Raw genomic sequence first — 10,756 nt, 5'->3', positions numbered from 1 at the left:
AAACATACAAATATCCCTCTAATGGAAGTGGAGCTGTGACCCAAGTGGTAGAGCACTAGTATTGAGCAAAACAGCTCAAGGGTAGCACCCAGGCCCTGAGTACAAGCCCAAGACCAGTACAAAAAAAAAATCTCACTTTCAAGATAGTCTAAAAAGAACCCTATTCAAAAACCATGAGGAATTTTTTTAAGTAAAATGTATTATATAAGATGAAGTAATTTTTGTTGTTGATAATGCCCTCTGGATAAAGACAAAGCTATAACCCAGCAGTTAGGTGTGTTCATTTGATGCTGCAAAAAGAGATCACACAGCAGAGAATTTGTAGGGAAGTCTAGAACAATTTTAAAAAGAAGGAATAAAATGTAGGGGAAGAGAGAAGTAAAGATAAAATCTAAATAAAGCAGCAATAGAAGAGCTCAAAGCAAATCAGATCTATATATAATGTTGAACCTGAGTTCAGGAGTAGACTCAAGGTTCTGTGTGTTTGGAAACACAAATTTAAAACCATGCAGAATATGAACCTCTGCACTTTTTTTTTTTTTGGTCAGTTGTGGGGCTTGAACTCTGGGTCTGGAAGCTGTCCCTCAGCTCTTCAGCTCAAGGCGGGCACTCTACCACTTGAGCCACAGCACCACTTCTGGTTTTCTGAGTAGTTTATTGGAGATAAGAGTCTCATGGACTTTCCTGCCTGGGCTGGCTTTGAACCACGATCCTCAGATCTCAGCTTCCTGAGTAGCTAGGATTACTGGTGTGGGTCACTGGCACCTGACTAAACATCTGCACTGTAAATGGAAGCCACACTTCTAAGTCAAAGTGATTGACCATTCAAATCCTCCAAGTGAGAAAGGGATATTATGTTCTCACTGATAACCATCTGAGAGCAACGAAGTTTCCAGTTGGTCTAGGATGTTAAAGGTCCAATAACCTCAGCACCTTGTCCTTTGATAACTAACCAAAGCAGTTGTGCAGGTGTGTACCTTATAGTATTAAATAACTAGGACAAAGAAAATACAATGTATCAAGAAACCTCCAGGAGCTCTGATTTTTAAAGAATTTGAGTTATGGAAATAGAGAAAGGAATATAAGGTTGGGGAAATCTAGAAAGCCTCTTAAGAATTCTGTCATCCAGCTTTCAAGATAGTCCAAGATTGAGGATGGTTGACTACTGAGGCTGGATCATAACAGGCATTGTGGCTTCTGCCTGGGTCTCTTGGATTACATATTCTTGGGGAGCAGCTGCCCCCAGAGAACACTCAGATGACTCTAGACAGGGATTAAGGCCTCCCACTAGAAGCCAGCACCAGCCATCAGCACCAGCCTGACAGTCATGTGAATGAATCATCTGACAAACATCACCATCCCCAACCAAGCTTGGTAACTACAACTTCACAAATAATCCCACACCAGGAAGCTCGTCCCAGATGAGTCTAAATTCCTGGCTCATGTACACAGTGAGAGATAATAAAAGTTTATTGTGTTAAGCCACCAAAATTGGGTGTAGTTTGTTATGCAGCTGATGTGATTTGGGCTAAACCTTGAAAAAGCAGGTAGAACATGGGGTTTAGGAAAAGATATAATAACAACAAAAGTTATAAATACAAGGAAGTATATAACAGGCCAGGTGTGATAGTGTATACCTGAAATCCCATCGTGGGAGGTAGAGATACAGTAGTAGGATGGCAGTTTGTAGACCAGCCTGGGCAAAAAAAAAAAAAAAAAAAAAGTTAACAAGAATTTATTTCAAAAACAAGCTGGGCATGATGGTGCCTGCTTGTAAACCCAGCTGTGCAGGAGGAGGAAACAGGAGGATTATAGGTTGAAGGCCAGCCCCAGGCAAAAGCTAGAGACCCTGTCTGAAAAATCAAGCAAAAAAGGGTCATGTGGTAGAGCACCTTCCTAGCAAGTGTGAGGCATTGAGTTTAAACCCCAGGACTTCCAAAAAGAATGTCCAAAACAAGATGGAGGAACAGGACTAAGTTCAGAGTGGAGTATAAACCAAGAGAAAAATTTAATGTTTAATTGAGATGAGCTCCTGGAGGATTTGCAACATCAAGTTACCCAGGTGGGATCTTATCTTGTGTGGAGGAGGGGGTATTCTGTAGATTTAAGAAAGCTTTTGTTTAGAGAAAGCCATGCTAATGGAGTGTGAAGGACAGACTGAAGGAGGAAACCTGATCAGGGAGACCCATTTTCACATTTGGAAAATAATCCAGGTTAAAGCACTGCCAAACAAATAGGAAGAGAGGAATTTTGTGAATTTAAATTGGATGGGGCTAGGTAGGGTTGTTAATTGGTAGGAAAACTTTTAAATTGACTTACCTATTTCCTGGCTGAGTACTGAGTAGATGATAATATTTACCTAAAGTCAAAGGTACAGCAGTGATACACTCTTACCAGGAAAATGAGATACAGATGAATAAACCCGACTATTTTTCCCTCACCAGAAAAAATCCAAGACCAGTCTCTCTCTAAACTCCAATCTTGATATCCTCTCCTCCAAAAGAGATGTTCTACCTCACCCCAAGAGATGAACGCCCACTCCTAGTCACTACAATGGGCTTCTTTGGACATTCTACTCCTTCCTGAAATACAGTTTCTCCCTTCCTTAACTCTCTTCCAACTCAGTTCATCTTTTTTTTTTTTTACAAAGGTGATATACAACTGGGATAACAGTTCCATAAATCAGGTAATGAGTACATCTATTTTTGAACAGCATCATCCCCTCCCTTATTTACTCCTAGTTTTTCCTCCCCTGATCCTTTCCCCTTACCCCCAAGTTGTATAGTTCATTTCCAACATAGTGTCTAGTGAGTATCACTGCTGAATTGGTTCACCCCTTGCCTAGCCATTTCTGTGTTTTCCCCTTCCCATTCCCAAATCAGGGAAACTAATATACAAGACAGAAGGTATAGAAATAAAAGGGAAAAAAAAACAGAAGAAAAGAAAAAGAGCCACAAACAGTACGACAGACCGTACAATAATAATGAAGCCATAATGATCTGTTATGAACACTCTGCACATACATCCTGCCTAGTTGAACACCTCTTTCAAGTTAACTCCTCCCTCCTTTGTAATTACTTCTGCATCATATATAGTCCTATTGATATGTGGTGGGGTTTCTTGGAAGATCAATCTTAAAAAAAAAAAAAACTATCAAAGGAGAAACTGACAGCCACTTTTCTGACAAGGTAAATGTTACCCCCATCACTGGGAACGGATGGTATTGGCTTAGCCAAGTGTCTTCAGAAGCTTCTCTTAGGAAAAGGAGATACAAATGGAAGGAGAGCCCTAGGTACCCATTGCCCAGGTTACAGGACATTCCAGCCTGAGTTAGCCCAGGCTGCTGGGGAGAAGTTTATAGAAGACAGCCTCCTAAGGGGGTAGGGAGAGAGAGAGAGAGACCTCTGCCTCTTTCTTTTTTATGAAAATTCAGTATTTTTAGACTCTTTATATAGATGGGAGAGTTCCTGTTACCCACTTGCATTTCTAAACAAGAATAGGAAGTCTGGTGGTAACACAACCATAGCCCAAACAAAGGATTGCTCCTGTATAGTGTGTAGCTAAACCTTGAAGGCTACCACGGTTCAGCCCACCTAAGAACTACCCATGTTTTCTGAGACTAATGTCCCAGCATCAGGAGAGCTAGAAGTCATGCTTCCAGCTGCCACAACTTGTTCATCCAGGACTCTACGGCAGGTGAGCAAAGAGACCTGGCACTGAGACCTGGCAACTTACAAGGGCAATAACAGCTAGTGGCCAAAGGGGTTGTGGGCAACAGATTCTTTGGGATAAGTCTAGTGTCTTTGGGCTGAATAGCTCCTATGGTTCTTGATAATTAAGTAATAGGCAGCCTCAAAATTTTCTTATAAGGATTTCCTAATAAGGAATCAAATTGAGCAATTAACTGGAAAGATAAACTGTGTACCCCACAGTACTAAAATTCAAAACAATTATACAAATGTATTTTTTGTTTCTTTGTGTGTGTATGTCTGTGTCTGTGTGTAGTGCTGGTGATAGAACCCAGGGCTCACCCATGCTAAACAAGCACTCTACCACTGAGCTATATCACCATCCCAGCAGAGGTGAGGATGAGGAACACCCAACCCTTAGGCCTTATTTGGTCTGGTCCTGCCAAGGCAGCCACAGGTAGAACTCCAATTTCAACAAACCTTGGAGCTATTTTCAAAGCAAAGTTCAGTAAGTCTGGGTCTACAAATGATGTTAGAAATTTCCAAATGGCCCTTATCAGAGAAAAAGTTCTCCATTCATGCTACTGTATCCAATCTGGGGCTCAACTACACTGTTCCTGATGTTCAGTAAGTGTTTGCTAACCAAAACACATTCATTTTCAGTGTTAAAAGAAATGCCCTGTGGAAAATGACAAAGTAGCCAGCAATTAAGATCTAGTACTTGGGTCAGTGATAATTTTTTAAGTACACTTTTGAGTTCTTTGACATTTCAGCCATTTTAGTACCATTGGATTCACTTATTGAGGTGTTAGGGACATTTAAGGAGTCACATTGCTCAGCTTTTTAACAGAAGTTGTGTTTCTCAATTGCAGTTGATGCATCTGTCATGATGGATATCCCTTGCATTATCCCTCAGAGAAAAGAAAGCATGCAACAATTGCAAATTTACCAATTCAAGAACAAGCCGGATATTTAGAGTAAAAGCGATTGTAAATATCTATCATGTCTAACTCTCAATAGGGTTACAGAAGTTTCTTTAGAAAAAAAAAACAATTCATGAAGGGAAAGCTAAAAGTTTAAAAAGGATTAAAGGTATACATATTAAAAATTAAATGGTAAAAATCAGGGAGCTAGAGAAGAAGGAAAAGAAAGAAGACAGAAAAGGATGAAGTATATTGAATAAAGGTGTAAGAAATAATAGTTAACTGTCACTAGTTCTTTTTTTTAATTTATTTATTTATTTGTGAACATACTGTACAGAGGGGTTACAATTACATGGGCAGGATAATGCGTACATTTCTTACCAAGCATTGCAGCCTCCTCCTTTGGTTTACCCTTCACATCCCTTCCCAGCCTCCCCCCTCCCCCCCCTGTCACTAGTTCTTAACAATACCTCACAAATGATAGCTCTTGTATCATTAATGGCATGATAACAACTTGCTCCAGGGCAGACACTCAAACAAGTTCCTATAAAATAGATGGAATGCTGAAAAAAAGGAATGATCCAATAAGCAATTACTTAGAAGAAAAGGTTAGACCAGACACAGCATCAAGGAAATTGATAATTACAAAAATATATGAGACATTTAAGGAAAAAAGCCTAAAAAGAACCATTTTGGGGACAGTTAAACGAACTCATCTTTACTGGCACCATATATTTTCAGAACACTAGTTTCTTTCCCTCCAGTCATCTCTGAATTTCACATCTTCCACAGTCCACTCACCTTGCCTTGCCAACCCTCCCTACCACCATTTCTCCCAGGTACCCTCTGCTCCAAATAAACTGGGCTACAACTGGCCATCACTACCTAGACTTTTTTTCCTGCTATTTATTAGCATGCCTGAAATATCCCCTTTTCTGTCCTCTGCTTTCTAAAGATCTTACCACTAGAGAAGACTGACATTCTTAAAGCATTAACCAGGTCATATAATCTTCTGCTAAACTCTTCCAGAAGCCTCCCTGCTCTCAGACTAAAGTCCACCCTCCTTGCAAGGATACTCAGTCTTATATCTGATAACCTCTCATTACATAAGCATCTTTCCTGATGTGAATGGACTCCCCTCATTATCTCTCCTCAAGTTGCTGCAGCCCCTACTCTCCCCAATGTACCAAGTCTGCTCATGTCTTGGTTCAGTTACAAAGGTTGAATGATTTCATATTTGGAAAGTATTTAATACAGTGTTTGGCACAAGTAAATATTCTATGGATTTGTGTGTGTGTGTGTGTGTGTGTGTGTACATATGTGTTTTGCTTCTCTGAAGAATGCTGACTAATATAGGACCTTTATAAAAAGTGTTTGCTAACCTCTGCCCTAGAAAATCAAGGATAAGATTGCTTCAAACAGTAAGATATTTATGAGACATAGCAGGCTATAAAATGAGCATGCACAAATCAATATCATTCACATATACAAATAGCAACCAGTTACAAGATATAATGAATGAGGACTCCCTATTTTAATAGCAAAAACAAAGATAAAATATTCAAAATAATTAGCAATAAGCTACAAAAGATGTTCAAAAACATATCTAAAGAAAATTATAAAACATTCCTAAAATGCACAAAGGTAGACTTAAGCAAATAGAAAACATTCTTGTCCTTAGTTGGGAAGTTCCAGTATGATAATTCCACCAGTTTTCCCTAAGATATTTTATAAACTTAGCAACTGGATTTATAATTTACTTTAAAAATTACAGAAAAAAATCCAATGTGCTTTTCTATGGGGTTGTAGATGAGGTAAGCCTATAGTTCATATGGGAGAATGACCATCCAAGGCAATTGAAGGGAAGGAACAGAAATAGAGCCAAATGTATATAAGCATGTAGAATATGATACAGATAGTATCTCTTGAAACTTGGACAAAGATAGCTGTTTGTTTGTTGTTTACTTAATAAATCATGTTGAGACTGGTGGATAACCACTTGACAAAAAGGAGAAATTGAAATCCCTCAAACCATACATAAGCAGAGACTATAGGAATCACAGATCTAAATGTAAAAAATGAAATTGTACGAATCCTATGGAAGACATGGACAAATTCCTCTATAACCTAGATATCAGAAAAGGCTTCCTAATGCTGACTAAAAAGCCCTATGAAACAAAAGAAAAAAATTTGGCAAAACTTAAAAATAATTATATAGCTAATAAAACATTTTCACAGGTCAAACATACTGTAAGCAAAGTCAAAATAACAAATGACTAGCTGTAAGAAAATATTTCTAACCTGCATTGGAAATAAAAGGATAATATCCATTATACATAATCTATGAAGCCTACAGAAAAATATCAGAGATTATGCAGAAAAATGGACAAATGGAAAGAATGGACAAGTTACAAAAAAGATATAAAATGTTGGAAGATAGTCAAACTTACAATAAAATACAAAATGAACTATAGTAAGATCACTTCTGTACCCACAACATTGGCAAAAGTTCAAAAGCTTAGTAACATTACAATAAGGTTGTTGGGGGAAATCGACGCTCTGCACTTCTGGTCAGAATGGGAAAAATTTTAAGGGGCATTTGACAATACAGATTCAAATATAAAACAATACATATATTTACTATACTATATTTACCCTTTGACCCAGGAGTTTTTTAGGAAGTAGTTATACTTCCAAAAATACAAAAATGCATATGCACAAATTATTTTGAGATAGAAAAACATTGGAAACTAACCAAATAATTAAATGGACATTCATGGACTGATCTTGATATATACCCATAATGAGTTTTATGCAACTATAAAAACAAAGGGAAAATGTCTGTAAACTGAAATGGACTAATAGCCAGGAAGTTTCAGTAATTTAGAAAAAAACTAACTTTTAAGTAAGAAGGAGGGGCTGGGAAGGTGGCTCAGTGGTAGAGTGCTTGCCTTGCATGCCTGAGACACTGGGTTCAATTCCTCAGCACCTATAAGCAAAAAGAGCAAAGCCGGAAGTGGTGCTGTGGCTCTAGTGGTAGAGTGCTAGCCTTGAGCTGAAGAGCTGAGGGACAGCGCCCAGGCCCAGAGTTCAGGCTCCACGACCGGAACCAAAAAATAAATAAATAAGTAAGAAGGAAAAATGCAGACATTTATCTTTGTAAAAAAAAAACACAAAAGAAAAGTCCTGGAGTTTGTTCTGTTTCCAGTACCATTTGCTACACACTTATGTCAGAGGAGACCTAGGGTGTCTGAAACCATGAGGCAAATACTTTACTGGGTTGTCTGAAAAGATGGAAGAAAAATAATGCATCTCTCAAATATCCCTCATACAACCTGTAAAATAGTTAAGAATGCCCTGTAGGAATACAGTAACTCTCAAAACCCAACTAGGCAGTTTGTCATCTAAAAAGATGTCAGTGTTGCTACATTTGAAAGGATTTCTACATTTTGCTATGGAGGGGGCGGGGTGCAGGGGAAGGTTCATATCAGTAGTGGCTTATTTTTTTCTTCAAAGAATTAGGACATCATTTTATGCCAGGCAAGTTACCCTAGTTACCCCACACTGGGTACGAGGCTGAGAACTACACAAGCTAGCAAGTTGTGCCCCACATATACATAGACCTTTCACAGAACACTAAGGAGTCCACTGTATTCAAGTGATGCATGGAGTAGTTCAAGAACTTGCATGATAGTAATAATAGAAGTCTAAATATCTTATGTTTCAAGGGCACTCAACTATCATCATAGACAAGTTTGGGAGTTGCTTTTGTTTTGTTTGTTGTGGGTACTGGTATTTGACCTCGGGGCCTCACACTTGTTTAGCTTGCTTGCTCTGCTGGCACTCTGCCACCTGAACTATATCTTCCAATTTGGCTTGTTGCGGGTTATTTTGGAGATGGAGTCTGGAGGAGTTTTCCACTTAGGCTGGCTTCAAACCAAACCCCCTCCCCCGATTTTAGACTCCTATATAGGATTGTAAGTGTGAGCCTCTGGACCCTAGTTTAGTGAGTTAGTTAGTTGGTTAGTTAGTTAGTTGAGACAAGGTCCAGTCATACTCGTCTTACCTGAGCCTTTCCAGTACAGGAAGTACAAGAATGTGCCACCATACTTGGCTACAGCCTCATTGATAGAGATGAGCATGGATTTGTTCTCTGCATGCCATGAAGTGGTCAGCTCTGAGGCCCTTTGGTATTGTCCTACCTGTCCTGTGGTAGCTTTACCTCCAATGTCAACCTGCCACCTCAAATCCTCCCTTCATGTATTTTGTCTCTAACAACCACATTGGTCTAGTGTGGGAACCCACTTCTATTATCTCTGTTAGTAAACAAATTCAGGGGCCCCCATTGTCTTCAGTTCCTCAAAGTTTTTCTTTTTTTTCTGAGGGTGCGCATTTCATCAATCATTCTACAATGTTGTGCCATGATTTGCTAGGGCTCCAATCTTTCATGAGAAAAATCTGCTGTGAACACCAGCATACTTACCACCTCAAAGGTGTTTTACAAACACCCACATTTGGGCTGTAGATCTATCTGAGCACCCACACTTGAATGCCAGGAAAGAGAAAGAACCATGCACCAGGAGTCCTGAGTCTGAATTCCATCTCACACTCTGCCCTATGTAACTGTGTAGCTTTATTCTCCCTATTTCTTAACTGTCTCAGCTGTGGACGAAAAGGATCAGTACCAGTCACTTCAGGAATGGAGCTTAGAATTATTGGCTTCTGGATTTAAAGGTCTGGACCTGTGTCAAACCAGAGCATACCAATGGAGATCAAAGTAGATAAGCCTCCCCCCACATTTGAAAAAACAACGGAAAGACCTGTAGTTTTCATATTAGACACCACTGTACAAACATGTATATACATCACTTCTATCCATTTAAAAATACCAAATATATATATATATTTATGTGTATATATATATGTATATATGTATGTATATATATATATATATATATATATATAAAAGAAAGTTTTGATTAGGTGAAAATGTTTTTAGGAATAATGAGTTCATTCCTAAGGAGTTGTACATGGGAATTTTAATGTGATGAGAGGTTCAATATGGTACTCCAGTGGTAGACAAGCTGTGTTGGAAAATTCCACCAAACTTATACCACAAAAAGTAAACTTTCCTTTAGGGAAATTAAAAAAAAACAATCAGGCTACAGGAATCCCATGATAGAATGCTAGCTATGAAGAATGAACCTAACCATACCTCATAATCACATGGGAGAGGGCAGAGTAAAGTCCATGAGGATCTTGTCTCCAATTAATTAGCAAAAAGCTGACCAGCAAAAAAGGCACCCTGGACCAGAGTTCAAGCTCTACTACCACAGCATACACTGGAGAAGCAAAACTGGAGAAGCTCAAATAAAGTCTGTGGCATAGTCAGTATTGATTCCCACATAAATTAAAATTCTGTTTCTACTATACAATGATAACATTAGAAGCAGACTGGTGCACAGCGTACAAGAATTCTCCATTCTGTATTTCTTCTCTATGACTCTAAAATTGTTTCAAAGTAAGAAGTTCAGAAAATGTTACATTAAAATGTCTTCAGTGTCACAATAAAAAAAATCATATCTCATCAAAAGCCTTATTGTTGGATCCAGAAACCAAGTTCAAAAAAAAAATCTAAGCTAAGCATAATCAACAAATCCTAAAATTTCAACAAATGCAAGTTATTGTATTCTTTTTTTTCTCTTGAAATACCAGCCACATGCTGTTTTGGGCCTATCAACTAAGCCTGGGAACATGGCTTGCCAATCCTGAATTTGTTATTTTGTCATTGAGCTTACTTTTTATATCTTTAAAAGAACTTCAAAAGATTGCATAGTTCCAGGCTAGGGAAAACATTTTGTCTCTATCCAGGCCCAATAGACACAAAGAGAACCTTCAGCCATTTCCAACCTTTCTCATTTCTTCCAGAGATAGAAATGTGCAATAGTACATTCATGTGACTTAAAATGGACGTTTACATAAAATGGTTCCATAAATGCAAAATAAAAGAAAAACCCGCAAAAGTTCTTCTAAGCATATTAAGTACCATTTCATGGTAGAAGGGAAAGAAGAGAGGAAGGAATATGGGAGGAACTTCCTGGGTCCATGGGTGGGCAGTGAGTCGATGGCTGGTCCACACAAGGA

The sequence above is a fragment of the Dipodomys ordii genome, unplaced genomic scaffold (genome assembly GCF_000151885.1).
Source record: "Dipodomys ordii isolate 6190 unplaced genomic scaffold, Dord_2.0 Scaffold39, whole genome shotgun sequence".
NCBI lineage: Eukaryota > Metazoa > Chordata > Mammalia > Rodentia > Heteromyidae > Dipodomys > Dipodomys ordii.
Note: the sequence above shows the minus strand (reverse complement) of the source record.